The 14929-nt window shown below is 38.0% G+C and overlaps 1 pseudogene; it reads left to right on the top strand.

Moving 5' to 3' along the window:
* Positions 1-729: 729 nt before the first annotated feature.
* On the top strand, positions 730-11523 carry LOC120108858 (annotated as a pseudogene).
* Positions 11524-14929: the final 3406 nt, after the last annotated feature.

Here is a 14929-nt window from a genome sequence, read left to right as displayed (position 1 = left end):
AAATATCAATTTTGGAAGGGTATTCATGCAAAATTCTATATTTAGAAGGGTATCTATGCAAAAAACCCTATTATATAATAGAGCATATATTAATATATAAATATGTAATATAGTATAATATTACTGTAATATAATGTTATTATAATACGGTAATATAATATAGTAGACTATAGCATAATAACTTAATATAATATTAAATTATTTAACATAATATATTAATATATTATGATATAATGTAATATAATATTATATTTATAGTAATAATAAAGTTACAAAATATTATAATTATTAGTATAAATTATTTTTTCATAATATAACATAATATTAAATTATTTAATATAATATATTAATATATTATGATATAATGTAATATAATATTATACTTATAGTATAATATAATAATAAAGGTATAAAATATTATAATTATTAGTATAAATTAATTTTTAAGTTCTTTTGTTAGGGCTCCGACAGATTTTTAGGTTTGTAAAAGGACAAAGTATGTAATTGTTATATTTTATTATAGGTATTTTGATAAAAAATATTTTTCTAACAAAGCTCAAAATAGTTTTTTCAGAAATCTCCGAAATAGAGCTTCATCCCAAAAAAAAAAAACTATTTTTAGTTTTCTAAAATAACTAAAATAATTTTTTTTTCAAATTTTTATCATTTTTTTTTTCTATCTAAAAATATTTTTGGCAGATCAGATAATTCTTTTTGGCCGCCCAAAACTCCCACAGGCCTAAGTCGCTGGCCCCCGCTGCTGAGCCTAAAACGCCCCTTCCCGAAGCTTTGGCCCCCTCCGTAATGGCGGAAAGCTTAGGTTTTTTGAGAGAAGCCCTCGAACCATAGGGTTCTTCTTCTCTACTCCTCACCCTCCTTCTCCTCCACCCTTCTCCATCGCAATGGCGAGAAACCAAGACGTCCGATTCGTGTCGTCCTCCATTAAAATTCCTCGCTCTTCGATCGCCCACCGGCCCGTTCCCTTTCTCTCCACCCTTCCCTTCGCTCGCCACCACCTCTCCTTCCATCTCGACCGAGCTAGAAATGCGATACATGGATTCGTGGCATCTCTTCCCAACCGATGGAGGCCCAGCTTTCCCTACTCGTCCTCCCTCGCCGTGGCGCGGGCGGAGGCGGAGGCGAACCCTCGGCGGCACGGGAAGGAGGACGAGGAGCGGGTCCTCATCAGCGAGGTGCTGATCCGGAACAAGGACGGGGAGGCCTTGGAGCGGGCGGACCTGGAGGCGGTCGCCACCGGCGCGCTGAAGTCGTGCCGGCCCAACTCGGCGCTCACGGTGCGGGAGGTGCAGGAGGACGTGCACCGGATCATCGAGAGCGGGCACTTTTGCTCCTGTATGCCCGTTGCCGTCGACACCCGGGATGGGATCCGGCTGATCTTTCAGGTAAGGGCTCGTCCTTTGATTGTTTCCTTCTCGGCCTGGATTCAAGATATTTAAAAATTGTGCTTATAGGGTTTAAACAAGGAGGAGATTGGGAAAAGGAAGGACTTTTTGTGTTATCGTGGCCACTAATGCTTTACAGCTTGCGATCTTCTTTTCATGAGTTGTTCATAAAATCATATCTATGAGGATTGGATATCTATGAGGATTGGAGATGGGAAAGGTAGATTTTAGACGCTTACAATGCCCTTTTCTTAACAATTGGTTAATTCTAATATCCGAAATAAGGTTGAGGTTAGGTGCAATAAACAAGTTATTTTAAATGCATAATACAGACGGTTTAAATTCATGACACATTGGGTATCATACTACCCACTCTTTGTGTTGGTGTTCAATGGTTCTGATAAGATTTGATTGCATCATTATACAATCTTAACATATACATAGCTTTAACTATGTACTCGTGGTATCAAATGAGATGCTGAAATAAATAGTGCTTACGAGCAATGACTTCATGAAGTTCAGAATTTAGGCCCATTTTCATTTCTACTAAAGACAGTTCGGTTTTAGCCCTCAAGCAATCTCTTTATCATAAATCATAGAATTAAATGATTAGAGGGCTGGACCTTGCAGGCTTGTAAAGGAAAATTGTATGATTAATCTGCTTTTTCGTGGCACAATTTTGTGAATTTCTTTTATGTGATACCAGGTAGAACCTAATCAGGAGTTCCAAGGATTGATTTGTGAGGGTGCAAATGTTCTTCCTTTAAAGTTTTTGGAGGATGCATTTCGTGATGGATATGGTAGGTTCTTTCATCTATTCTTATCTATTTGCTTTATGGCTTGCTGCCATCACAGAACAGGAAAAATAAGACTAAGCTTCTAAGGCAATCATCACAAGAAAAGCATGCAATCAAAACTATAATTACAAAAATTATCACACCTATTAATGGCCAGCTTTATTTACTTTTGCCATTTAACGTCGATATCTTCTATCAAAATCTAACTGTTTAAATCCTTTCTCCCAACTTCCATCTAGATTATAGGTGATTTTTCTTAAATAAACCCCCTCCCTTCTGTAATTCTCTGTTGACCTATGATATTGGTAGTGCTGCCCCCTGACCATGATGAAGATGGTGGAGGGTTGACAGTCAGTTGTCTTAGATGAAAAGAGTGGAAGTATATCTTCCATTGTTTTCTTATGATCAGGCGAAAATATATTTTCTCTCAACTCTTTAGCCTTGGCAACATTCATTTGATGCTATTGTCAGTTGGGCGCTTAGTTAAGTATTGGTGTCAAGTTATGCAGGAAAAATAGTCAACATAAGGCATCTGGATCAAGTGATTAAATCCATCAATGGCTGGTATTACGAACGTGGACTATCTGGTTTGGTTGGTACTCCACTGCACTTACTTCTGTGAAATAGGTTTTCTAGTGGCATCTGATTTGCAGTCATTTTTTCCTTGTAATTTTACTTCTTAAGCGTTTTTTCAAAAGATATACTAAATCTGTCATTGATCCTTCTTTGGTGGGATTTTTTTCTTAGGTTTCATATGCCGAGATTCTTTCAGGAGGAATCCTTAGGTTGCAAGTCTCTGAAGCTGAGGTTAATAACATCGTCATTCAGTTTCTTGATAGAAGGACGTGAGAATCATATCTTATTGCATTTGGAATCATGAAAAGCATTATTATAACAACTTATATTGCATGTTTGCTGACCCTAAGTCTCTCTATGGTTATATTCAGTGGTGAACCAACTACAGGGAAGACAAGGCCAGAGACTATACTTCAACAACTGACAACGAAGAAAGGACAGGTCAAAGCATGGGCCTTCATTTTATGTGGCTGTTAGCCTGCATTATTGCAATGCTTGTAATCCCTGAATGAGATTGATTTTCTTTACTATATCTCAAATAGGTTTATCTTTTGTTTTGTTGGGATATATCTTGATGGTTATGATGATTGTTGTTATGGCTTGTGCTTTCTTTATTTTTTCCTTATAAAGAAAGTTCAGAGGTTGTGCAATGCTGAAGATGCATTTATGTCTGAGGTACAAATCATAATATACAAACCAACTTTCCAAAGATTGATGCCTTAAAAGAGATACTGCAACTGCTTTGCTGTTTGAGTAAATAATCTCTAACTTTGTGCATATATATCTGGACATGGCAACATATGTCATTTTTGGAAAAATTAAATACTTTTTTCACGGCAAGAAGATTAAACCACAGTGATATCAAAATTGGCTCATGTTTCTTTTTTCCCCCTTGGTTGTTGCAAGACAAATTAACATGACCTTAACATAATTAGCATGGAAAAAATAAAAACTGTGTGCTTGCTACTCATGTGCTCTAGTCGAGAGAGCAACTATATTTTATCCAGAAAAATATACTTATTTGTTCCATATGTTTGTGTCTCACATTAGTTAGGAGAATGACTATATCTTATATTGAAATATATGGTTGTGTTCTTATCCATTTTGGCTTATAAGGTGTTTATCTCTTCAACACTTTCTGCATTAGGTATACAGTAGACTACAAGGAAAAAGAGATGTTGAGACAATACTGACAATGGGAATTATGGAAGATGTTACAATTATTCCTCAGCCCACTGGAGGTGAGTTACCTTTGTTAGTTGTCTTTTTCTCTTTTTCTAGTTTAACTTCTATTCACAATGGATATTGTAATCACAAATTTTGCCTATCAACCATGTATTTATCTATTTTTGTGCATTTTTGATTATACAACATTTGCAGCAGATTTAAAATTATGCATACTGATTTCCAGCTCAAAAAGTTCACCCCAGATTTCTTATTGTGTTAATGTATCAAGTGCTGAAATGCTGCTTAAGCGATATTAAGCTATTAATATGAACAAGTTGACCTGACCATATCAAGTAATTAACTATGCTTCAAGCATGCAAGACCATCAACTGGTTTCAATTTTAAAAGTTAAGATCAGTTTTGGCATGTAGGAGCAGGAAGCTGGAGCTGGAGATGAAGCAATGAGGGAGGATACATGTAATATGTGGAGTAACTTGCTGCTAAATTTGGATAACTAAGCCACAGTACATCAATAGCATCTACAATTTTCCAAGAGGTGCAAAATAATTAAAAAGAAAACAGCAACCTCTATAATATGAAACAATCTATGTAATTTGTAGCACTAGGCTGTGACAAATGAATTGCCAGCACAGATAGATCGATGAACTGAAAGATAAATCAAATGCAGCAGTTCGTATGAGGTGCAAAACCAAATGAAGACAAAATTTTCAACCCCTGTTTGATGGTGAATCTTCACGAAGTAGGCCATTGCTTCCTGAGCTACAGTCAGGTGGTTCAATGAAGTTGCAGACTCTAAAGCTGAAGCTTCCCTGCTCTAGTGATGGTTGTTCTGTGAATAGGAAAATTGGGCTAAATTTTTGTTCCACATTTAAAAGGGCGAGTGCTTTTGCTCAATATACATAAGGGTCAAAGATTAGTATACATGGGACAAGAAGGAAAGTACACATTTTATGGATACCAATGATTCAAATCCCATGGGACGGGCCATCCCCTTTTTTAGTGGAATTGGACGTGCCTTCATCTTGCCCTATCCTGACACTTGGGATGGAGGATGTCCTGAGATGAGCTTAACATGAAGCTGGGACGATGGTGGGATGGTCCCCATCCCAACACTTGTGATAGTGCTCATTCCCAATGTCCTATAGGACGCCCCGCTGAGACTTGAATACTTGATGGGTACTTGGGTCTTTTATCTCTTTAGCTGGGTAGTGTTTTTATAGCTACTTATTGGTATGTAACTTTGTGAATCTGTGTTGTGTGCTTTGCATTTTGTCATTATAGAAAATTTGATAGGCTCTAGATTCTGTGCTTGCAATTTGCAAGCAGTTGATAAATCTTTTCTCTTGTGCAGTTACTTTTACACATTGCAAGCCATCTTAACATCCTCACCAGTTGCTGCTGAAAGCAAATCATGAGCAATATTATTTGCTTTTTTTGACTCTAACATTTGACATTCCTACCCTTTTGGACTTTTGCAGATCCACGCAAGGTTGATTTAGTAATGAATCTTGTTGAGCGTCCTAGTGGTGGTTTCTCTGCAGGTGGTGGAATTTCATATGGGTAAGTGATGCTCTAAAGAAATTTCATCTGTTAATTGCTGGCCTTCCTCTATTAATAATTACTTGTTGTGACATTTTTAGGATAATAGATAGCCACAAAAGAAATGCATTACATATTTTTTGTATTTAATCTCTTAATATTTGGCCATCTTGTATTAATAATTTCTTGCTTATATTTGTAGGATAACAAATGGCCCTCTTGCAGGATTGATTGGCAGGTAATATTTTTTTTTTTTTTTTTAAATTTCATCAATGCAATTTGTTTCCGAATTTTTGCCATTAGCATTGTAACCTTATCCATTTGGCATTGATCTTCTGCATGATATATTGGTTGACATTTTTCTTACGTCCTATAATCAAGTTAATTTGCATAAACTTTGCACCTTATTGAACCAACATTTCAATACATCTTATCAAGGTATGATGTGCTGGTACCAAGATCCATATCGGCTGCCTGGCACTACGGTATGGTATAGTACTGTGCCATTCTGTTCCAGGCCATACCGACATAGCAAAGCCGGCGGGAGAGGGGGAAGAGGGAGAAGGAAAGAGAAGAAGAGAGAGAGGGAGGGAGGAAGGGAGGGGAAGAGAGGTTGAGGGAGGTGGGGGGGGGAGAGAGGTGGAGGGGGCCATCAGTTCTCCTATTTTGAACGAAACAAGGGTCGGGGCTTCTCGGCAGCACTTGTCGACTTTAGTTCGAAGCCCTGAAATAAACAATGGGGCCTCCTCCCCCTGTTTCGGCTCCCTCCACCTCCCACTCCCTCCCTCCCTCCCTCCCTCCCTCCCTTCCTCTCCTACTCTCTCCCTCCATCCCTTCTCCCCTCTCTATCTCTCTTCCTTTCTTTTCTTCTCCCTCTTTTCCTCCCTTGCTGTTTTTTCGAAATGAGGGGTGAAACCATGCCGATCCGCCCCTTGTATGGCTCAGTACGCCCCGAACTGGGTAGTTCGGGGCAGTACAGCATTCCATGCATCCTATACTCTTCAACCTGCACTTGTAGCTTGCTTTTGAAAGTTTCATGTTATCAAGACAGTCTGTTTCCAACTGTCTTTATACCCCAAGCGAGAAGCTTATGCACGTGCCTACTACTGCCTTTGTAACATTAGATCAATAACTCAATCAGATTTTTGAATACATTATTTTGACACCAAAAATTGCTGAATTTCCTATCTGGAGACTGCATGTCTTAACCCACTAGTTCCGTAATCTCAAAACAAAAATTATAGTCGCATAATATCCGGGCATCATAAGACATATTTCTTCACCAGCCAGTTTGCTGCTGAGTCTCCTCTGAAGACAGGAGATGCCAAAGTATCAATCTTTGTTCCTAGTAATCTAACAACATCCCTAACCAGCATTCTATAACTGGTACTATACCTTTTCATTTGCTCATTCAACCACTATAGAGGAGGCTTCTTCAAATATGTGGCTATTCATCTCCAGTCATTCTTCTAGCCTGAGTCCTTTCCACGGAGATGAATTTTGGAGTTCAGCTATCTCATCAAGTCATATGTTAGAATCTCATAAGCCAAGAGAGACGTCGTTTCAGGTTCAAAATGTCATATTGTACATTTTTTAGTGTTCACCTTGCCCTCGACCTAAAATGTTAGATTGTTGGTTCCATCTTGCTTCAGATAGTGGATCGACCGTTGTATGATCCATAAAGTATGTTTGAGGGCAAGTAATACATATTTAAACTTGAACATTGGAAATAAAATGCTCTGAATTTGTAGATGCTGCAGACTATTCTTTTCTAAAAACATCCACAGCGCATCAGTGGACCTCGTGCATGTCATTTTCCATGTTAGGTTTGTTAAGAATTCCAAAGGCTAGTTTCTTTGGAAAAGTTTCTTAGCGTGCTCTTGAATTATTTGCTAATCCTATGTATACTTATTATGGCATGCTCATTATGGTTACACCTAGTCCCATGTAATGGAAGTGCTTGTGGAATTCATGACGTGCTTTAGAGCATACTGCTTGTGGGTGCTAGTGTGTTGTCATGGGGTCCGGAGAGTCAATTTGAGATATAAAGTGTTTGGATAGGATAATGTTGCCTGGTTGAAAGATTGCTGCTTATTACTATGAGCCCCTTGTCATGGGTATAACATTAGATTGCAATGGATGTTTTTGGAAAATAATGAATACCTTCTGTGTGAAATATATTTTAGCCTGTTATGACAACTTCACATCTTTTGCTAATTTCAACCGAGCAGCAATTGATGTTAATGTGATTGATAACTTATGAATAGATGCTTCCTCATTAATTGGAATAAACTTAATGCTTTTGCAGCGGATAGTCAATTAAATGACGTTTACTCAATATTGAACTTTTCTCAAGCAGTTAGACATTATGGCTCTGCTATAGTCACTTACTAGAACTAGTAGCATTATACAATATAGCTTCGGAAAAGACTATTACAGTATCTAATTAAATATGGTGTTTCATTCTTCCTTGAATGTTTATCACTTGGGTTAGGCTTGTATTTAGCATACTTGAGATAAGATTATTTCATTCATTTAAGAGAAACTAATGGACTCTTTCATTTAATAAGAAACTAAATACTATCTAAGAGGGTTGCTTTTAAGGTTGCATTTGCTTTGCCTGCACTATATTTCCTTAACAGTGGAGGGCTGGTTGTATTATGTTGTATTTCTGTACTTCGAGTCATGTCGCCTTTCTCAGCTTTAGACAAATTACTGATATTAACTAAAAGAGATGCTATAAGTGTGTATAGTGCTAGCTTTTTATATAACATAATCACCGTGCAAAATAATTTTCTTTCTTTGCCCGGGATCTGACATTTAGGATGTAGTTGAATTACAAGAAGTTTGTATTCTGCTGTTCTGCTCATATGTGGAATTTTGTTGCAGCTTTGCATATTCGCATAGGAATGTTTTTGGTAGGAACCAAAAACTCAACTTTTCACTGGAAAGGGGGCAAATTGATTCAATATTTCGCATAAAGTATACTGACCCATGGATTGAAGGAGACAATAAGAGGACATCTAGAGCAATCATGATTCAGGTAATCTTTATGTGCTCCTGGTGCATGTGCGCATCACACTATAATAATTATTAATTTGAGGGGTGCAAATTTTGTACTAGAATTCTAGGACTCCATCGCTTGTTCATGGGAATATCGTATCTGCTCGTGGTGGTCTCACAATTGCACGAGTTACTGCTGGAATTGAGTATAGTCGGCCTTTCAGGCCCAAGTGGAGTGGAACACTTGGGCTTATTTTTCAGGTACTTTCTTTGAAATAATTTAGAATAATTCTTGGTGTTGACTTTTCATCTTATGTCGTTGTGTTGACAATTGCATCTGCTAATGTTTCTGAATAAAAGTCTGTTTTTCCCCATTTGGCCTGTATTTGATGTTAACACTCATTGCATATGATTTTCTGGGCTGCTTCCATCTTTTCTGCATATCCAGAACCTGTCTGGCATATACCTTTGTTGCTATGTCAACATTTCCCAAGATTCTACTATTGTTGGAAATGATTTATCTCCCAACATGTATATGAAACTGGTGATGCAAATACCAACATGTAGTGATGAAAGATTGCAGTTAAAGGAAGCTTGCTTGTAGTTATCAACTAAGTAAACTTTTTTCCTCGATTAGTGGAGTAAATGATAATGATGTCTGACAGTGATCATGTGCATGGTTAATTTTCTCCAACTCCAAATATATTATAGTTTAAGCATACGTTTCTTAGAAGAGAAGCTTCTTGAAACATGATCGTATTTGTTACAGAAATCTTTGGCACAATAGCACATGAATTATGAAAGAAAGCTGTAAACAAAGTTTTGCATGACCTTGAAATATCTCTATGATCTATTTGCAGGGATTGCATCGATAGATTTGTGGCCTAATCCATGGATGGCATCATGACTTGCATATTGTACTGATACCATAGGTTCTATCATTCGTATTATCACATCTCTAAAATAATATTCATGACTTTCAATTTCGACCACAGGAACGAATTAAACATGACTATAATGGTCAAGCTTTGAATAATAGTTTTTTTTTTTTTGAAAAAATCTTATGAATTTTCAGTTATTTTCTTTCTTTGATCCTTGCTTCATTGTATGCTGTCTTGTTTATTTTCCTCTTACATCACATTTGCTTGTAATAATTCTTATTATTCTTAGCATGCTGGTGCTCGTGATGATAGAGGCAATCCAATAATCAGAGACATTTACAACAGTCCATTAACTGCAAGGTATTTAGGGCCTTGTTTTTCTCTTTCTGGATATTTGAACCTTGATATAGACTACTTAACTACATCATGGTCTCATCATAGTATTTCGCTTAATTTATCTATTTTTATATCTTCATTGAATTTTATCCCTTCCTTGTATATTGCAGTGGCAATGGTTATGATGACATGCTAATTGCAAAGTTTGAAGGTGTCTATACAGATTCTGGTGATCATAGCTCCTCAACAGTTAGTTCTTTCATCTCAAACATTTGTTAAGATAAACCATTCGAAATACATGTTTTCTTTGCCCTTGTCTCATCTAGCCTTCCATAACCACCTTACTGCAGTTTGTGTTCAACATGGAACAAGGTCTTCCTGTTCTTCCTGAGTGGTTATGTTTCAATCGAGTGAGTGCTCGTGCTAGGCAAGGATATGAGATTGGGCCTGCTCGACTTGTTTTAAGGTATGACATCACATGCCTTTGATCTTTTGATATCAAAGATCTTCATTGATACCATTTTGTCATTTTTGTGGTTTGTTAGCTAAATAATATTCTTTGCAGCATTGCTCTTGGGACATGTCAAACCTTGTTTGCTAAATAGCTGTTCTCAAAATATTTTCCTATTCCTTTTTTATTTAACTTTTCTTTTAACTCAGTGAACCGCCCCTTTCTTTTTTTGAAAAAAGAGAGATATGATGGGTCATCACTTGATTTAATGGAAGAGTTAATAAGTGGGTATTGATGAGGCTGCTCAACTGTAGGTTTAGCTCCATTTCATGAGCCACCACTTCAGTGCCATTTTTCGTTATACTCATCAGCCTTTCAATGCTGTAGTGTATCTGGAGGCCATGTTATTGGAAATTTTCCGCCTCATGAAGCATTCGCCATTGGAGGGATAAACAGTGTCAGGGGTTATGAAGAAGGTGCTGTGGGTTCTGGTCGCTCATACATGGTTGGGCAGTGGAGAAATCTCATTTCGCATGGTAATTTGATTCTTGCGTCCCCTTATTTCAAATTGCTACTTCTTTGCCGGTTGATTTTTCTGGTGAACTTTTAGAATAAGGGTTTATTAGTGGATTGTATTTTATTCTCTATTAGAAGGTTTAAACCTCCATTGCTAATAACCAAAACTGGAGCAGAAATCACCAATGATATAATACTTCCTAATCAGCTAACTTGAACTTGCTTTTTCTTTCTTTTTTTTTGTGTGTGAGAATAAGGAGGAAATCGAGTTTCCTTCATTTATTAGTTATGAAAAGAATATACAGCCACTACATCAAAAATTTAGCTTTTGAGTTACATCAGATTGACTTTGAACATGTTTTGTAGAACAAAGTTGTCTCTAGGTAATGAAAGTCTTCAAGCCGATTCCAGCACAACTAAGACCGTTGTATTGCATTCAGTCCACGGAGGACAGCAAGCAACATGGGGCATCTGACCCCAAGCTTGATGTATAGCAGGTTAACTCTTGCTTTCCTCCAAGGCGTCCAAGCCAGGGGAAGGGTGGCAGGTCATCCTTTAACTCCCACTGCAGACTGAAGTTTGTTCCAAATCTCTCTTGCAAATGAGCAGTGAATGAGGATAGGTTTAAAAGATTCTTCTGCGCTCCCTCAAAGCATGCAGGCCTGATCCGACACCCATCCTTTTCTAGCTAAGGGATCCATGGTGTGAATTCAATTTTGAAGAGCCAACCATTGGAAGATTTTGATTTTCTTAAGGTGCCCCCATCTTACACAAACAACTGTAATAAGGACAACCAACCCTCCCTTTTTCAGAAACTTGTAAAATGAAGACACTGTGAACCCTTACGGTCAGTGAGCTTCCATGGAGGGCCTGTCATCCTATCTGGATGGGGACATAGGCAGGAGCAGCTCAGCTAGTTAAATCATCACCTCATCTTTCTTCAAAATTTACAGGTCTGGGGATATTTGTATGGCATTGGCCTTTTCTTATTCGCCAATGTGAAGCCATTGATACGTAACTTACCTTTCTGAGTTGAAGCAAAGAGCTGCATTGATGTGAACACATCAAGGCTTGTTCTTTGCAGTAACTTTGTTGCTTCCACTGTTAGGCCTCATGCAAACATTCAATATCTTGATCTGCAACAAGTGATAGACAACCATTTAACTGAACTTGTTTGTTTAGGAATTTGGGCTGCTGATTTTCGCCTGCATATTTATCTCTATGTTTCAAAGACTGCTACTTGGTTTGCTATATAGAAATTTAACTCATCCTTCTGTTATACTCCTCACTATAGTTCAGTTTCAACTTTCAACCTTAAAACTTCACTACTTGAATTCTAAATCTTGCACATTCTTTTTTCTTGTTTAATCATATTATATCAGCTGTAGTAATTGTTTTGTGATGTAGATGCTGGATCTATCCTGAATCATTCCCTGCAAATCATCAGAATCTGGTCCTATGAGTAAATACGGACGAGCATGCATTGCATATGCACAACATGCACATCCATTATGATGTTTCTGTTTAGTTTATTCCATTTGTTTATATAATGCCTGCTTGTTTTTTTATTCTGTTTCTTTATAGTTTGGGCCCAGTAGAAGGCGTGCTATTTGCGGACTATGGAAATGACCTTGGTTCAGGGCCCTACAGTGCGTGGTAACCCTATATTCAAATACTTTACCCCCTATTTTCATTTTCTATCATGCTTGTCCCATAAGCTACTGAAGAAAACAACATAAACTAGGCATGTGTTAAAAAGCACTGTTTCTGTGGGCTTTTAGATTTTTCATCTGCTGGGGAATACTTCATTTTTCGTCCTTTGCTTTTGTATTATGGTCTTAGCCACATCTTTTTTTCTGCCTTTTATGGTAGAAGAATTGTGTTTATTGTGTAAGATAACAATGTAGGTGTTATATGCAGGATGTTTCTAATTCATGTATTTGTGGTATTGTATCACACCAATCGGTGGCATTTTCAGGAGTGGTAATATTTTCTGTAACAATAACTAATGAAGGTAGTTCAAAAAAACAAGGCATAATATGAATAACGCTCATCACTTGATCTCATCATCCCGCTTCTTGTTGTTGCTTGATCAGGTGATCCAGCTGGAGCAAGGGGAAACCTGGGAATGGTCGTGGCTTTGGGGCTGGCATTCGTGTAGACTCGCCCTAGGGCCCCCTGCGGCCTAGAATATGGGTTTAATGACAAATTAGCAAGGAGGGTTCCACTTTGGAGTTGGATATCGCAACTAATTCATTCCTTTTCTCCTTGGCCCGTTGGATCTATGCTAAATTCTTTTTATGGTGTTAGTTTTTCTAGCGATCAGGTATCGGGTATCACATCTTCAGGAAAATAGATCGCATTTTTATTTTTTCTCCTCCTCCAGGGCTGTATGAGGACATGTTTTACAGTATATATCGCAGGCTTTCTTTCATTGGCCTTGTACGAGATGAAGCTGTTTTTATTGCAGAGTTTTGTTCTAGAGCAAGACATGAGAAGGTTTATAATGTATAGATAGATATTTCAAATTTTGGATCATGTACCTTACACAGCTCGCAATCATATTAAGATGAACTTAGAAAATTTTGGATCATATCCTGGGTGCTCTGCACATCTGGTAAAGTCATTGAGGAGCTGCCAAGCTCTATTTCCCTGATCGAAAGTTACCGTTTATGCTATGCTGGTGCTATGCATGTATTCCAAGAATTCTTTCATTTTCAGTAGTCCAAATTTTGAACTAGTCTAAGCTGAGGTTGTGGGCATGGCTCATTGAAGGATTGGCGTGCTGCAGGTAAGATGTGTATCTCCCAGGTTGTGGTTATATTACTGCAGTGTATGTTCTAGATTTGCGTGGAATTTATGCAATCACATCGATAATTACTCTAGATTTGTATGATCCCGATCTCAGCCGGGTTTAATTCCAGGCAGGGTAGGCTGGAAATGGTTTTGTTTAAGCATTGGCCTGGCCCTAAGCCCGGTGCGCCTGAGGCCTTAGAAGAGGGAGGAAACGTGAGAAGGGGGGAGATGAGGATTTGGTTTCGTTTTAGAAATTGGATAAATGTAAGCTATCCGTCAGAAGTCTTGAAGTGGCCGGAGGTTTAATCAGTTTAAAAGAGTTATATATAAATTGATTTGCGCATTCCTCGTTTGCGACTCTTCAGGGCTGGGAAAGTCAGCCCAAGCCCATGCTAAGCCATCCATAAGTTCTGAGCTTGTTCCGACTCTTCGGCATGTTTACAATAAAAGCGATTCGAGCTCTTCCGTAGCTTCGTAACATGGCGACGGCTAAGGTTGGTTAATATACAAGCAAGCGGTAATGCTTGTGCAGTTAGATCATGATTACCAGGTTATATGGTGGCTGCAACAGTCTTTGCCAAGTGGTTCACTGCATTTTCTACGTTTGATGGTATAAGTGCTATTGAACATGTTCTGTGGCTCTTAAAGAAAAGTGCTGGCTGAAGTCGTTGCCTGGTTATGAATGCTCTCAGCAGTAGAATTATCACCCACTATCCAACCAATCATATGATTAATACACCATTATAATATACATAGTCTATGAAAAAGAAACATGAGATGCACAGTCATAATGGAGGATCTGATTTGATGGGATAGAGCAAGCATGGAGCCAAAATCAGCATTTGCCTTCACACTTACTAAGTAATCAGCAGGTTGGTTGCTTCTCTTTAAACGTAGGAAGCATGGAAAACTGCAGAGAAGCTGAGCAGTGACGAATATGAGAAGCAAGGGATGACATTGGGGCTTCTGCATTCATAGAACAAGAAGGTTAGAATGACAATTCTGGCTTCTTGAGAAGTACAAATGAATGGCTACTCAAATTAGGATTTTGAGCTTAAAGATTCCAATTTGCAATACTTGTTAATCCACTGGATCACAGCTACTGAATCTCCTTCGATCCATAATCTTGTAAGATTGAGTTTGTTGAGGTTACCAAGAACTATCCCAGGATTAAGTGATGCCGAGACTGACTGAGCTACTGATGCCCACTACTGCAGATACATACATCCAATATATATCCTTCAACAATGCTTCACAAAATTTCAATGCTAACGTACGTAAAGCAAGGTAAACAATTTGATCAGCAGTACATTGTTTTCGATGAAAAATCCTATTGTCCTTGCATTCCATAAATCACTGCACCCAGTATATACTATTCCAGTTCTTTTCGAGCTCCCGATAAAGAAAGATAGTACAAGTGTATTAGAGTTTGCAGTGAGTGGA

The sequence above is a fragment of the Phoenix dactylifera genome, unplaced genomic scaffold, assembly GCF_009389715.1.
Source record: "Phoenix dactylifera cultivar Barhee BC4 unplaced genomic scaffold, palm_55x_up_171113_PBpolish2nd_filt_p 001594F, whole genome shotgun sequence".
NCBI lineage: Eukaryota > Viridiplantae > Streptophyta > Magnoliopsida > Arecales > Arecaceae > Phoenix > Phoenix dactylifera.
Note: the sequence above shows the minus strand (reverse complement) of the source record. Positions and strands in the feature narration are given on the sequence as shown.